The 17,382-nt window shown below is 38.3% G+C and overlaps 1 protein-coding gene and 1 pseudogene across 1 annotated transcript in view; both read left to right on the top strand.

Annotated features, from left to right (window-relative positions):
* Window positions 1–17,382, top strand: part of Znf609 (zinc finger protein 609) — a 224,545-nt gene that overhangs the window by 146,112 nt on the left and 61,051 nt on the right.
* LOC124973233 (succinate dehydrogenase assembly factor 3, mitochondrial-like) lies at window positions 1,457–4,364 on the top strand (annotated as a pseudogene).

Here is a 17,382-nt window from a genome sequence, read left to right as displayed (position 1 = left end):
TTCCTGAGATCTGTGTATTTGAACCAAGCCCACCTCCATGCAGACCCACCAGTGCTCTGCCATCCTGTGTGGCTCTTGGCAGGCACGAGGACTTATCCCTTGGTTCTTCATGTGACTAGGTCCTTCTCATGTTTTTGGGGGTGAGGGAATTGAACTCAGGGGCACTTGACCACCCACTGAGTCGTATCCCCAGCCCTGTTTTGCATTTTATTTAGAGAGGGGATCTCGCTGAGTTGCTTAGCACCTTGCTGATTCTGGTTTTGAACTCTCAATGGATCATCCTGCCTCAGCCTCCCAAGCCACTGGGATTACAGGCCTGCGCCACCACACCCAGCTCTCCTTCTCATCTTTCAAGTCACAATTTCACCAGATATCTCTCAATGTATATTTTATTATTATATGTCCTATTTGTTCCTTAATAGCAGTTTCCAATTTCTGTGTATTTATCCATCTCTTTCATTTACCATTCTACATCCATTGCCTAGCCCAGGAGTTTCATATAGGGGATACTTAATAATTATTTGTTTTTGCTTTTTTTTTTTTTTCCTTTTGTATTGGGGGAATGTTTTATTTTGTTTTGGTATTGGGGATTGAACCCAGCGGCACTTAACCACTGAGGCACATCCCCAATCCTTTTGATTTTTTATTTTGAGACAGGGTCTTGCTTAGTTGCTGAGGCTGGCTTTGAACTTGTTATTCTCCTGCCTCAGCCTCCCACGCTGCTGAACCTCAGGGTATATGCCACTGCGCCTGGCTGTTTGTTAAATTATTGAATTATATGTAGCCAGGGCTTGAAAAACAAAAGCACTAAGAATTTGTGTCCTTCCCCCAATTCTGGTCCCAAGTACTGTATTAATTGCCCTCATACCTATGCTGACTGGATTCATGGCAAGAATTCTGAAGAGAAAGGAAACAAGAAGCTGTTTGGGCCAAAAGTGGTAACTCATGCCGGTAATAATAGTGACTTGGGAGGTTGAGGCAGGAGGAACACAAGTTCAAGGCCAGTCTTGGCAACTTAGACCCTGTCTCAAGATTAAAATTTAAAAGGTTGGGCATATAAACTACCCCTGGGTTTAATCCTCCATACCCCCCCCCAAAAAAGGAATCACTATGTCTTAGGCAACTTTGAGTTAATATTTGGTTATCTGTACTCTTCAGCTTGTCAGCATTTTTTCTCTTTTCTGTGACTTTTCAGCTACCACTTGACTCTGACTCAGCTTCCTCACACTAAAAGGATATATCAGAGAAGTGAGGTAGCCCTGAGAGCAGTGGAGGAAGGATGAAATGACAAGGGCCACAAAGAAATCTTTTTCAGAACTATAATCACTGTAAGGTCACTGTTTAGAATTTGAAGGAGAGCGACTTTGAGTGCCTCTTTTTCTTGCTCAGTGCCCTCAGCTTGAGTGCTTATGTGGCAGGCAGGCACCTTTTCTTCCTCAGTTACTGTCAGAGCAACATGAAGGTCAGACTGAGAAAGACAAATGAGAGCAGCTCTGGGAAGGGAGGTTACCACGGTAACAAGCAGGAGGGACTGCTATTTGGAAACAAGCCTAATCATTCTCCTCTTTCTCCCTCCTTCTCAGCACTGGAAGATGGGTATTGTTTGGCTGACCTGCATCCTTGGGGTGGGAACCATAATCCCTTTCTGACAGTTCCCAGTGACACTGGAGTGAACTGCTTTGCATTTTAATTTGATAAGCAGAAGCCACAGTTTTCTCAGAAGTGCTGGAAACAGGCCCTTTTTCTAGCCCTGTTCCAGGCAGAATTCTGGTCACCAGAGAAGGGTTTGGGATTGCTGTTTATTTCTCAACAAAGATTTTGCATATATACATATGCATGAAATATGCCTGTTTGTTCTAGACAACTAGAATTAGATGAATACAAGCTATCTTTAGATTATAAATATATATTTGCCTTATGAAGGTTACTAAGCTACTGCCCCACCCCCAGCTCTTAGGAAACACCCAGATGTTCCATACCAGTCCTATTGCCTAGTGACCCATACAATAGATGTTCTAATTTAATGTCCTTATCCTTCTGCCTCTACCTTCTACTTAATATGCTACACTATTCTTAGTCTTCTCCTACCTGCCTATTTCCTGTTAACCTAGATCTTGTTCCTGTAGTAAAACTTCACATATGTAAATATTCCCTCCCCTTTCCTTCAAAATAAAAGTAAACTTTATGCTTAAATATAAATTCTTAATGTAATAAAAAATAAAATGCCAAAAAACAAGAGAAACTAAAAATCTAGAATCTCACTACCCAGTGGTGAGTACTAGAATATCCTTCCAGTTCTCAACCTCTAATTCTATCTGCTAATCTACACATTGTGTTAGAATCATATATATTTAGGTAAGAAATCACTTTAGGCCTGGGGTTGTAACTCAGTGGTAGAGCACTTGCCTAGCATGTGTGAGGCATTCTCAGCACCTCATACAAATAAATAAAATGAAGGTCCATCAACAACTACAAAAATATTTTTTTAAAAAATCACTTTAACATTAATGAACTAATATGGAACATTCTATATTATATCCTTTTTTCTTTTCATTCACTAAAAATATGTTACAGATGTCTTTCCTTGATCATAGAGAGAGATTATTGTAGAATGGACATTTAGATTGTTTCTTATTTTTTGTTTTGTTTCTATTTGGCACTAAAAATAATGTTGAGCCAGGTGTGGTGGCACATGCCTGTAATCCCAACTTCTTAGGAGGCTGAGGTAGGAGAATCACAAGTTTGAAGCCAGACTAGGCAGCTGGGAGACCCTACCTCAAAATAAAACTTATTCTAAAATATATTTTTTTAGTTGTAGATGGACATAATACCTTTATTTTATTTATTCATTTTTATGTGGTGCTGAGGACTGAACCCAGTGCCTCACAAATGCCCGGCAAGCACTCTACCACTGAGTCACAACCCCAGTGCCAAAATAAAACTTTTTAAAAGAGTGTAATTCAGTAGTAGAGAGTTTGCCTAGCATGTGTGAAAACCTGGGTTCAGTTCCCAGTACCACACTCAAAAAAAAAAAAAAGAAAGAAAACACTGAAGCAAACAGTATATCACATGTGTTTGTGTACCTGTCCTGTTATTAGTTGATTGGTACTGGTGTAGCACCTGGGACAGGGGTGGGGGCACTTTTACAACAGAGTACATCCCCAGTCCTTTTTATTTTTATCTTGAGACAAGGTCTCACTAAGTTGCTGAGGGTCAGGCTAAGTTGCTGAGGCTGGCCTCAAGCTTGTGATATTCCTGCCTCAGTGTCCCAAGTCTCTGGGATGACAAGCACACACCACCATGCCCAACTTCCTATTATTTCTTGATATTAACTGTAGAAATGGAAATTAATAACCAAAAACCATGTTATTTTGGTTATAGTTTTGTCAATTTTTATACATATTACCAAACTGACCTCTGGAAAGGACAACAACTATTTTAACTACATAAGAATACTTTTTTTTTTTTTTTTAAACATACTCTTTGTCTACTTGGGTAGATTACTCAACTCTTATCTTTGCCAGTAAAATAGGTGAAAATTTATGTGAGGAGAGCATTGTATGCAAATATAATTTTTACATCTTTAAAAATACTCAGATGAGCCAAGTGCAGTGGCATATAATACTAGCAACTGGGAAGGCCAAGGCAGGAGGATTGCAAGTTCAAGGCTAACCTGAGCAACTTAGCTTGTCTCGAAATAAAAAGGACTAGGGATGTAATTCAGTGGTAAAGTGTCTCTGAATTCAATTCCCAGCATCAATCAATCAGTCAATCAATATAAGTAGGTAAATAAACAAAGACCACCTCAAACGTGTGATCCTCCTGTCTCAGCCTACTAAATCGCTGGGATGATAGACATGTGCCACTGTGACAAACTGACTCATGTGTTTTTTAATTTTTTGTTGTTGTTGTTTTGCTGGGGATAGAATTCAGGGCCTTGTGCATGCCAGACAAACACTTAACCACTGAGCCATATCCCAAGCCCTTGATTAAAGAGGTTTTTAAGAACAAAGTACTAGCTTATATAGGAGGATCTTGCAACTACACCAGGTTCTGCCCTCAACCTCAAATCTCTGGGTGACCAATACGTGAAGGATGAATTTAGGAGACATAAGGCCGTTGGTTCTGACAAGGCTCAGAGTTTCTTGCAGGAATGGGAGTAATATACAGAAGTATTGTGGGAACAAGCTAATGAATACAGTCAAAATTCAACTAAAAAAGCATGTTTTGGCTCCTCCCTCCCAGAAGAAAACCTTAATGACTTTCTTGATGAGCAAACTGGACAGTTACAGGAGTTGATGTGAGAAACTACTAAATCCAACAGGCAATTTAGTATTACTGAGTCTGTAAAACCAAAATTTTAGTAAATACAGTAAAGTTTAACAAAACAAAACAAAAGCAAAGTACTTTCCATATCAGAATGTCTTGATGTTCCTAATTATGATATTTGAGAAACTTAACTATTCTGTTCCTTGAAAGATAAATTGCCCCTCTAAATTTCTGTAGGATTTTGTAAACTGTTAACCATGTCCTACAAAATTCTAAGTTCATATAGTTTGTTTGTTTGATATTTTGGCTTTGTTGGTCTGTTTTAGGAGAAGTAAACTAAAAAATTATTGTTGAAAAGTGAAATATAGTTTAGCCAGACTTGATTGCACTATGGCAAATGTTTCAGTTCCACTTATAGAGAATATTTGTACTGAAAAATCAGAACCACATTATGATACAACTTAAGCAAAACACAATATATGAAACAGAATTTACCAAAACTAGTGTCAAATCTAGTTCTAAAAACAAAGCTGGATGCAGTGGCACACACCTCTAATCCCAGCGACTCGGGAGGCTGAGGCAGGAGGATTGCAAATTTAAGGCCAGCCTGAGCAACTTAGGGAGACCCAGCCTCAAAAGATAAAAAGAACTGGTGATACAGTGGTGAAGTACCCCCTGGGTTCAGTCCCCAGTATCAATCAATCAGTAAATAAACCATTAAACAACCTTTGGTTATTCTTTTACAAAAGATAAATTTGATTTACCAGAGGACTACTTGATGTGGCTGCATCACTGTAATATGCTGATTTTAAGTCCTTTGGGTATAAACCGAGGAGTGGGATAGCTGACTCAAATGGTGGGTCCATTTTCTGAGTTTTCTGAGGATTCTCCACACTGCTTTCCAGAGTGGGTATACTAATTTGCAACTCCACCAGCAATGTATGAGTGTGCCTTTGTCCCCACATCCACACCAACACTTATTATTGCTTGTGTTCTTGATAATAGCCGTTCTAATTGGAATTAGATAAAATCTTAGGGTGATTTTAATTTGCATTTCTCTAATTACTAGGGGTGATGAGCACTTTTTCATATATTTGATCACCTGTATATCTTCTGTGCAGTGTCTGCCCAGTATCTTAGCCCATTTATTGATTGGGTTCTTTGTGTTTTGGGTGTAAAGTTCTGGTTTTGTTTTGTTTTGTTTTGTTTTGTTTTGTTTTGTTTTGTTTTGTTTTACAGTACTGGGGATCGAACCCAGGACCTCGTGCTTGCAAGGCAAGCACTCTACCGACTGAGCTATCTCCCCAACCCTGTAAAGTTTTTTAAGTTCTCTATAAACTTTGGAGATGAGTGCTCTGTCTGAAGTGTGTGTGGAAAAGATTTTTCTCCCACTCTGTAGGCTGTCTTTTCACATTATTGATTGTTTCCTGTGCTGAGAAAAAACTTTTTAGTTTGACTGTATCCCATTTATTGATTCTTGCTTTTATTCTTGTGCTATGGGAATCTTGTTAAGGAAATCTGGTCCTAAGCCAACATGATGGAGATTTGGGCCTACTTTTTTTTCTATGGTGTAGGGTCTCAGGGTCTAATTCCTAGATCCTCGATCCATTTTGAATTGAATTTTGTACAGGGTGAGAGATAGGGGTTTAATTTCATTTTACTGCATATTACAGGGTGAGAGATAGGGGTTTAATTTCATTTTACTGCATATGGATTTCCAGTTTTGCCAGCACCATTTGTTGAAGAGGCTATCTTTTCTCCACTGTAAGTTTTTGGTACCTTTGTCTAGTATGAGATAATTGTACTTATGTGGGTACGTCTCTGTGTCTTCTATCCTGTACCATTGATCTACCTGTCTCTTTTGGTGCCAGTACCATGCCATTTTTGTTACTATTGCTCTATAGTAGATTTTAAGGTCTGGTATAGTGATACCTCCTGCATCATTCTTCCTGCCCAGGATTGCTTTGGCTATTCTGGGACTTTGGTTCTTCCAGATGAATTTCATGATTGCTTTTTCTGTTTCTATGAGAAATGTCATAGGTATTTTTTTGGAATTGTGTTAAATCTGTATAGTGCCTTTAAAAGTATGGCCATTTTGATAATATTAATTCTACCTATCCATGAACATAGGAGATTTTTCCATCTTCTAAGGTCTTCCTCAATTTCTTTCTTCAATGTTTTGTAGTTTTCATTGTAGAGATCTTTCACCTCTTTGTTTAGATTGATTCCCAAGTATTTTATTTATTTATTTATTTTTTTGAGGCTCTTGTGAATGGAGTTGTTTTCCTAATTTCCCTTTCAGATGTTTCATCACTTATGTATAAAAATGCTCTAGATTTATATGTGTTGATTTTATATCCTGCTATTTTGCTGAATTCATTTATGATGCCTAGAAGTTTTCTGGAGGAGGTTTTTGGATCCTCTAAATAGAGAATCATGTCATCAGCAAATAGTGACAGCTTGAGTTCCTCTTTTCCTACTCATATCCCTTTAATTTCTTTAGTCTGCCTAATTGCTCTGGCTAGTATTTCAAGTACAATGTTGAATAGAAGTAGTGAAAGAGGGCATCCCTGTCTTGTTCCATTTTTGAAGGGATTGGTTTCAGTTTTTCTCCATTAAGAATGATGTTGGCCATGGGCTTAGCATAAATAGCCTTTACAATGTTCATGTATGTTCCTACTATCCCTATTTTTTCTAGTGTTTTGAGCATGAAGGGGTGTTGTATTTTATAGAACGCTTTTTCTGCGTAATTGAAATAACCATATGATTCTTATCCTTCAGTCTATTGACATGATGCATTATGTTTATTGATTTACTGATGTTGAACCAACCTTGCATTCCCGGGATGAACCCCACTTGATCATGGTGCACTATCTTCTTAATATGTTTTTGGATATGGTTTGCCAGTATTTTGTTAAAGATCTTTGTGTCTATAATTATCAAGGATATTGGTCTAAAATTTTCTTTCCTTGATGTATCTTTGCCTAGTTTGGGTATGACAATGATATTAGCATCATAGAATGAGTTTGGTAGGGTACCCTCCTTTTCTATTTCCTGGAATACTTTGAGAAGGATTGGAATGAGTTCTTCTTTGAGGGTCTTGTAGAACTCGGCTGAGAATCCATCTGGTCCTGGGCTCTTCTTGGTTGGTAGGTTTTAACGGCATCTTCTATTTCATTGCTTGATATTGATCTGTTTAAATTGTGTATGTCCTCCTGGTTCAGTTTGGAAGGATCACATGTCTCTAGAAATTTGTCAATGTCTTTGGTATTTTCTATTTTGTTGGAATATAGATTTTCAAAGTAGCTTCTCATTATGTTATGTATCTCAGTGGTGTCTGTCGTGATATTTCCTTTTTCATCATGAATTTTAGTAATTTGCATTTTCTCTTTCCTTCTGTTTGTTAGTTTGGCTAAGGGTTTGTCTATTTTGTTTACTTTCTCAAAGAACCAACTTTTTGTTTTGTCAGTTTTTTGAATTGTTTCTTTTGTTTCAATTTCATTGATTTCAGCTCGTATTTTAATTATTTCCTGTCTTCTACTACTTTTGCTGTTATTCTGTTCTTCTTTTTCTAGGACTTTGAGCTATAATGTTAGGTCATTTAGTTGTTGGCTTTTCATTCTTTTCTGGAATGCGCTCCATGCAATGAATTTTCCTCTTAGTACCGCTTTCATAGTGTCCCAGAGATTTTGATATGTTGTATCGTCATTCTCATTGACCTCTAAAAATTTTTTTATCTCCTCCCTGATGTTTTCTCTTATCCATGTTTCATTCAATAGCATATTATTTAGTCTCCAGGTGTTGGAGTAATTTCCGTTTTTTATTTTGTTATTGATTTCTATTCTCAGTCCATTATGATCTGATAGAACACAAGGCAGTATCTCTATTTTTTTGCATTTCCTAAGGGCTGCTTTGTGGCATAACATATGGTCTATTTTTGAGAAGTTTCCATGTGCTGCTGAGAAGAAAGTGAATCCGCTCATTGATGGATGGAATATTCTATATATGTCTGTTAAGTCTAAGTTATTGATTGTGTTATTGAGTTATATGGTTTCTTTGGTTGGTTTTTGTTTGGAAGATCGATCCAATGGTGACAGTGGTGTGTTAAAGTCACCCAGAATTATTGTGTTGTGGTCTATTTGATTCCTGAAATTGAGAAGGATTTGTTTGATGTACAGGGATGCACCATTGTTTGGGGTATAAATATTTATGATCGTTATGTCTTCCTGATTTATGATTCCCTTAAGCAGTATGAAATGTCCTTCTTTATCCCTTCTGACTAACTTTGGCTTGAAGTTCACTTTATCTGATATAAGGATGGAAACCCCCGCTTTTTTACTGAGTCTGTGTACATGGTATACATGGTAGGTTTTTTCCCATCCTTTCCCCCTTTAGTCTGTGGGTGTCTTTTTCTATGAGATGAGTCTCTTGCAGGCAGCATATTGTTGGGTCTTTCTTTTTAATCAAATCTGCCAGTCTATGTCTTTTGATTGATGAATTTAGGCCATTAACATTATTGAGATATGATTTGTATTCCCAGTCATTTGGGCTTATTTTTGGTTTTTAACTTGACTTGGTTTCTCCTTTGAATGGTTTTTCCTTTAAGGTAGTTCCTCCCTTTGCTGACCTCCATTATTGTTTTTCATTTCCTCCTCATGGAATATTTTGCTGAGAATGTTCTGTAGTGCAGGCTATTTGTAAATTCTTTTAACTTTTGTTTATCATGGAAGGATTTTATTTCATCTTCAAATCTGAAGGTTAGTTTTGCTGGGTATAGGATTCTTGGTTGGCAACCATGTTCTTTCAGAGTTTGAAATATGTTGTTCCAGGCCCTTCTAGCTTTTAGTGTCTGGGCTGAGAAATCTGCGGCTATTCGTATTGGTTTCCCCCTATGTGTAATCTGATACTTTTCTCTCTGCAGCCTTCAAATCCTGTCTTTATTTTGAATGTTAGACATTTTCATTATAATGTGACTTGGTGTGGATCTGTTGTGATTTTGTGCATTTGGTGTTCTGTAAGCCTCTTGTATTTGATTTTCCATTTCATTCTTCAGGTTTGGGAAATTTTCTGATATTATTTCATTGAATAGGTTGTTCATTCCTTTGGTTTGTATCTCTGTGCCTTCCTCAATCCCAGTAATTCTTAAATTTGGTCTTATCATGATGTCCCATAGTCCTTGGAGATTCTGTTCATGATTTCTTACCATCTTCTCTGTTTGGGCAACTTTATTTTCAAGATTAAATATTTTGTCTTCATTGTCTGAGGTTCTGTCTTCCAAGTGGTCTAGTCTGTTGGTGATGATTTCCATTGAGTTTTTTATTTGGTTTATTGTTTCCTTCATTTCAAGTATTTTGGTTTTTTTTTTTTAGAATCTCTTATCTCATTGTTAATGATCTTTTGCTTCCTGCGGTTGCTCTTTCAGTGGCTTATTGGTATGATCATTCATTGCCTGCATTTGCTCTCTTATCTCATCCTTTACTTCACATATCATTTTAATTTTGTATAATCTGAAGTTCTTTTGTGACATTTCTTCTACCATACTGTCACTGGATTCTGTTAGCATAGAATCTAGGTTTGTTTGGATCATTTTCTTCCCTGTTTTTTCATGTTGTTTATTTATCTTCCCCTCTAGTAGTGCAGATCTGGGGTATTGCAGTTTTCCCCCTGTAGGTTTATAGTGACCCTACAGGTTTCCAAAACCTTTTCTTTAAGGGGAGATCAATATTAGTAGTGCCCAGTTTAGACAGTATGCAACCCGAAATGAAATAGGCCCTATGAGGACATTAACAATATTGTCATAATAAACAGAATGAGTTCAATTATTATCTTCAGTATAACAAATAGATTTGCAGTAAGGTCTGCAGTTTCTAATGGAGGTCAGAGAGGATGCGGAGAGGTGTAGGATGTAGCTGTTAATGGGTAAGAAAAGAATATATAGAAGTTCTAGATCATAGAAAGACTGAGCGTATAATCAAAAGAAGTTGGTTGTTAGCATGGGAAAAGGGAGAAGGAGACTCTGAGGAAACAGGTAAACAAAAGGAAAAGAGAGCAAGAGAAGTAAAGAAATAAAAACTTAAAATTTTTCAATAAGGAGAAAAAAGAAAATCTACACTACATCAGTCAGATAGTTTTCAACCTCCCAGTCTTCAGTAGTCTGATATATGAGAGGTACCTGACAGTGAGCTTCAAGTCTCCAGCAGGCATCTCATGATGGGATTTGCCTCACCTAAAGATGGGAGACACAACTTCCAGGATTATGCAAGATGGCTGCTCTGGCTTCCAAATGTGTTGGCAAATGGGGAGCTGCAGCTCAGGGTGTAGGCGTGGTCGGCTGGAGGTCCTGGAGGTGGGGTGTGGTTGGTCGGCCAGGGGTCCTGGAAGTGGAGTGTTGTTGGTCTGGTTGCTGGATCCTGGAGGCGGGGTGCAATCATTCGGTCTGGTGGTCCTGATGGTAGGGCACAGTTGGTCTTGGGGTCCTGGTGGCGGGGAACAGTCAGTCAATGTGAGGGCCCCGGAGGCAGGGCGTGATCAGTTGGGCTGAAGGGTCCCGGAGATGGGACTCAGTCAGTCTGGCCAGGGGTCCTACAAGTCCTGGTTGTTGTCTCAAAATGGCAGCAATCACGTGTAACCAAACCTGCAGGTACTATGACAATAAACTTCCAGGCATGGGATAAACAGCAGGGGATCGATAAGCTGCAAAAACTGCCTCATCAAGAAATAGATATCCTCTGCTTGAATCCCGAGTTATGGAGCAACAAGGAACACAGCCTCCCTCTAGTCCTCTATCTTGGATCTCCTCCTTTTATATCTTGACACCAGTTTTGGTTTTCCTTCCTTCCTCCCTTCCTTCTTTTTCAGTACTGGGAATTGAACCTACGTCCTCTACCCCTTTTTATTTTTTATCTTGAGACAGAATTTCACTAAGTTGCTAAGGCTGGTCTTGAACTTGTGATCCTCCTGCCTCAGCCTCCCACGTCACTGGGATTATAGGTGTTTGTCACCTCGCCTGGCCTTAGTTTATTTCTTTGTTACTGAATGGGTTCTGGAACCAGATTACCTAACTGAATTCTAGCTTCCCCACTTGGTGGTTGTGTGAATTTGGCCAAGTTAGTCACTACATTAGTCATCTTTCCATCACTATAACAAATACCTGAGATAATCACCTTATCAAGATTTATTTTGGCTCATGATTCTATAGATTTCAGGCTATGACTGGTTGGGCCCCATTGCTTTTGTCCCTGTGGTGAGGCAGGAAATGTATGGCAGAGTAAACCTGCTCAACTCATGATTGGGAAGCAAAAGAGAAAGAAGATAATAAAGTACCACAATCCCCTCTGAATGCAGGCCCCCAGTGACCTGAAGACCTCCCTCCAGGCCTCATGTCTTATAGTTTCCACCACCTCCCAATAGTTCCAAGCTGGGAACCATACCTTCAATAGTTACCCACCCACTCTAGCCTTAGTACATTCATCTTTAAAAATTGATAACTAGGGCTTGAGTTGTAGCTCAGAGGTAGAGCCCTTGCCTAGCATGAGTGAGGCATTGCGTTTGATCCTCAGCACCACATGAAAAATAAAATAAAGGTTAAATTCTTAAAAAAAAATCTTTTTTTTGATACTAAAGTGGGCTGGGGTTGTGGCTCAGTGGTACAGTGCTTGCCTGGCATGCCTAAGGCCCTGGGCTTATTCTCAGCACCACATACAAATAAATAAAATAAAGGTCCATTGACAACTCAAAAAAATGGTAAAAAAAAAATTTTTTTTTAATTGATGCTAAAGTAGTTAACCCCTCCTCAGGGGCGGGGGGTGTTGTTTGTTTGTTTGAGGATTAAACTCAGGGATTCTTTATCACTGAGTTATACCCTAGTGTCTTTTTTTTTTTTTTTTTTTTTTTTGATAGTTTCACAAAGTTGTTGAAGCTGACCTTGAAGCTTGACCTCAGCCTCCTAAGTCACTGGGATTACAAGCATTGCACCACTATGCTTGACCCGAAGGGTTGTTTTATGAAATATACATAAAATCTTTGAAAATTACTCAGAACATGCACCACACGCACTAAATTAAAGTTTGCTTTTATCATCATAATTATTATCAATTTTAGACTTCCTTGTGTTCTTCTACCTGGATTTACTTCTTTTTTGGGGGTGGGGGGGTACCAAGGATTGAACTCAGGGGCACCCAACCACTGAGCCATATCCCCAACCCGATTTTGTATTTTATTTAGAGAAAGGGTCTCACTGAGTTGCTTAGTGCCTCAACCTTCTGAGCTGCTGGGATTACAGGTGTGTGCCACCATTCCTGGCCTGTATTTCCTTCTTTAACTGTTGTATTCCTTGTATTTTCTTCCCTAATTTGCTTTCTTTTTTTCTCTCTGTCCAGTATCCTTGGGCTATTTCACCAAAGCAAGATCATGGCTTCTATTATTTACTACTCTGACTTTTATCCTTATTCCAGTCCTATACATCCAGCTACCTACTTAAAACTTGTATCTAGGGTTTAGGTCTTGGTGGTAGAGTGCTTGCCTAGCAAGCATGAGACCCTGAGTTTGATTCCTAGCTCCCTGAACTCACCACACATACACACACATACACAGTTCATTTTTGAGATAATTTTCTGATTCTGTACTGCCAACAGTTTGTCATTGTTCTTGTGGCTTCTGTTGTTTTCTTGTGTTTCCTGTCTGACATAATAGCACCTAAACCTTGAAAGTCAGCCCAGATCTTTTCTTACCTCCTGAACATAGAGTCAGTCACTGAGTCTCTGAGTCTTATTTGATTCTACCTTTAACGTATTTCTTTCTTTCCATTACAACAACTTCTGTCTTGGTTGAAGTCGTTATGTCTTACTTGGACTGTTATAGCGGGCTCCTAACTGGTGTCCTTGCCTTTTAAAGTAATGTAAAAATTTAAAAAGCATATTCAATCATGTCATTCTCCTTCTTATAACTCCACAGTGACTTTCTTTACCATTACATGTAATCTCCCACCATTCTTTTTTTTTCTTCATGCCAAACTATTATAGCTCCCTCTCAGGCCATATAATTGATATTTCATAAGACTAAAATAACCTAATTTTCCGTATCTTTCTGTTGAATTTATTCCTTAAGATTCGACTGAAGCAGGGCTCAGCTATAATTCCAGCTACTTAGGAGGCTGAGGCAGGAGGATTGCAAGTTACAGGCCAGTCTGGGCAACTTAACCAGACCCTGTTTCAGAATAAAATAAAAAGGGCTGGGGATGTAGCCCAGTGGTTGATAGAGTGCTTGCCTAGCATGCATGACAGCCTGGGTTCAATCCCTAGTATTGCAAAAAAATAAAAAGAAAAGAAATTGGTGAAATGTCACCTGGCATTCTCTCAGACAGACATAAGGGATTTTGCCCCTTTTGTACTTACTACTTCTGCATCTTTTATCACATTGCTTTAATTACTTGTTCACTTTGGTGGGGATACTGGGAATTGAACCTAGAGGTGCTCTACCACTGTACTACACTCCTAATCCACCTCAAACCACTACTTGTTCGTGTGTTTCCACTGACCTAGGGACAGTGGATTTTATTTTATTTATTAATCACTTACCATAATATACTGTACCACAGTAGTATTTAATTTTACAGAGTGAGGAAAGAAATTTAGAAAAAGAATGTTTATTAGGAACCAAATTTAGTTCTAAATCAAGACATGCTAAAATCTACCCCACTTCTTCTCCCTCAATAGAGTTGTTAGGTCGGGAGATTAGAGTGCCTTGATTTTTGTCAGGGTAGTTCAAAGAGCCTTTTCTGATATTCTAAATGATATGTCAATGAAATGTGCAATGGATGGTGATACAGTTGGGTGATTTTATAGTGTGAAGAGTTATATTTAAAGAATATATAGATTACTAGATTTTTGTCAGCTAGGATGGAAATAGTGTATCATTGCCTTTAGTCCAGTCTTGTTCAAAAATTTTTTTATAACTTCAGTGACTAAATTAGATGTGTGTAAACTTGTAGGTGATATAGTGGTCCTGACTTTGAGTTGTGACAGAAACCTGACTCAAGCTAGTATAAATCATCATAGAATTTATAGGTTCCCAGGCATAGAGTTTATTAGTTTTAAGTAAGGGATCAAATAATGTCATTGGTATTCTCACATTGCTCACCTCTCTGTTTTGCTTTCTCCTGAATAGGGAAGCTTTCTTCACGTGTAAGGCAAAGTGGCCACTGGCAGCTGCAGATTTGACTAGTCCTAGCTTCAGGTACCAAAGGAAAAAAGAATTTTTGTAGCCCATGGAGAACCTATTTCGTGTAGTTAGGGTAGTTCTGGACCCACTCCTATGAGGGAGTGAGGTTGGGGGAATGGATTTTCCATAGGAAAGAGATTCTTCTACCAGAAGAAAAGAAAGGGAAGGCATGATGAAAAGTCAAAACTGTATTACTTCAGCTCAAGCACTAAATGTCTGAATGAGTGATTCACAATGTGACAAGACACGATAAAGATGGAATTGAATTAGTAAGATATTTTTTATTACTATTATTATTAACTAATATTTATTGAACCTTTACCGTGTACAGCTGGACACTGCATACTAAGCATTTGGGGTTCACTTAATCACTAAAGTGACCTTATGAAATTTAGGTGCCTTTGATGTTTATACACACACACACACACACACACACACACACACACACTTTTTTTTTTTTCCAGTACTGATTGAACTCGGGGCACTCTACCACCCATTTACATCCCCAGCCCTTTTTATTTTGTTGTAATATAGAGTTGCTGAGGCTAACCTTGAACTTGCAATTCTCTTACCGCAGCATGCTGAGTAACTGGGGTTATAAGCGTATGCCACTACACCTGGCTCCAGTTTTTTTTTTTTTTTTTTTTTTTAGTATTCACTTACTACAAGGTAGCATGGTGCTATACACTTGTAATTCCAGCAACTCAGGAGGCTGAGGCAGGAAGATCAGAAGTTCGAGGCCAGCCTCAGCAACTAAGTTCTAGGTCCAAACAAATTAGCAAGACCCTCTTATAAAATTTTAAAAAGGGGGGGCTGGAGATTGGGCTCAGTGTTTGACTGCCCCTGCATTTAATCTCTAGTACAAAAAAAAAAAAAAAAAAAAAAAAAAAACTCTACTTACTACTGAGTTGCTGAAATTTATTAATACCTACTCTGGAAACATGGGATGACTTAAAAAATCCTTAGTGTTTGGATCTTAGGGGTGGCTCTTTCCTATACCACTTTTGTTAATAATTTTCCCTACTTTCTTGTCTTTTTTTTCCTTACCCTTCCTTCTGTTCTACTCTGTTGTATTATATACTGTTTGCATACTGAACACCACTGTCCCTCTTCCTACCTACCAGAATCCCAGTTCTGTTTAGGATTTAGGTGGGAATATGCTTCGGGAGTGCTGGTCTCTTCCCCATACCCAGATCATGAAGTTTGATTGGTTCTCAAAATATGACCTTCAGACCCTGTGTATTCCTAAAACCTTTTTAGGTATATTTTGTTTGTTTATTTTCAGGGATTGAATCCAGGGACTCTTTACCATGAGCCACATCCCCAGCCCTTTTTTACGTATTTATTTAGGTACAGGGTCTCACAGAGTTGCTTAGGCCCTCAGCCTCCCTCACCACAATGCGTGGCTCCTTTTTAAGTGTTCTGCAAGGTCAAACTATTTTCATAATAATACTAACACATTTTGACTGTTTCACACTGTTGACATCCATACTTCTGGTGCAAAAGTAATAGTGTGTAAACGGATGGTATCTTGGCATGAATCAAGTCAGTGATGACAAATTGTTATCATACTTTTCACTATATGTGCAAAGTGAAAGACAAAAAAATTAAGAACCAATTCCACTTTTAAATGTTTTCAATGATGTATTAAAATCTTATTAAATCTCACCTCTCAGGAGCTGAGGATATCTCACACAAGGCACAGGTTCAATTCCCAACATTAAAAAATTTTTTCTTGGGGCTGGGGAGATAGCTCAGTCGGTAGAGTGCTTGCCTTGTAAGCACAAGGCCCTGGGTTTGATCCCCAGCACCCAAAAAAAAAAAAAAAAAATTTTTTTTTTTTCTTTTAACTTAGCCTTTGAAAGTATATGTCATTTTATGTTCCTTGTGAAAAAATGGGAAGTACATGTCTCCGTGAAAATCACTCATGTATTTTAGTTGCAAGCTGAACTGACCAGTTTTTTCATGAAATGCCCTTTTTGTTGTTGTTGTTTGTTTTTGTTTTGTACTTGGAATTGAACCCAAGGATGCTTTACCACTGAGCTTCATTCTCAGCCCTTTTCACTTTTTATTTATTTTTTTTTTGCGGTGCTGGGGATTGAACTCAGGGCACTCTACAACTGAGCTATATCCCCAGCCCCCCTTTTCACTTTTGAGACAGGGTCTCCCTAAGTTGCTAAGACTGTACTCCAACTTGGGATTCTCTTGCCTCTGCCTCCCGAGCTGCTGGGATAACAGGCATATACCACTGCATCTAGCATTCAATTTTTAAAAATCAATCTTTTTATTTTAGATAATTATTATTGTAATAATAATAATTGTATTAATTTAATAATTTAATTTTATTGTATTAATAATTGTAATAAAACAAAGAGATCTTCTTTACCCTTTATCTATTTTTCTTGAAGTGGTAACATCTCAAAAAAACGATAGTACAGTGTCAGAAACTGGAATGTTGATATTGATGCAGACCACCTATATAATGGAACAGCATTTCCCCTATTTGACACATAATTGTTGATATGTGTCTGTTTAGTGCCATGCAATTGTGTCATGGGTCAGTTTGTCAAAACAAATCCATCGCCCTAAGGATCTCCAGTGTTTCATAACAACACTCACCTCACTTCTATCTCCCCTTTTTTCCCCATCCTTAATCCCTGGTAACTACCAGTCTGTTTTTTGTCTCTCAACTTTTTTTTTTTTCCTTCCAGTGCTGGGGATGAAACCCAGGGCCTTGCACATTCTAAGCAAGCACTCTTATCACTGAGCCACACCCTGAGCATTATGTCTCTAATTTTGTCTTATCAAAATTAAGTTATTTTAAACCAGGTACAATGGTGTACACCAGTAATCCTGGTGGCCTGGGAGGTCAAGACAGGAGGATCACGAGTTCAA

Source organism: Sciurus carolinensis, chromosome 2 (genome assembly GCF_902686445.1).
Source record: "Sciurus carolinensis chromosome 2, mSciCar1.2, whole genome shotgun sequence".
Taxonomy (NCBI): Eukaryota; Metazoa; Chordata; class Mammalia; order Rodentia; family Sciuridae; genus Sciurus; species Sciurus carolinensis.
This window is presented reverse-complemented; position numbering and strand designations above follow the sequence as displayed.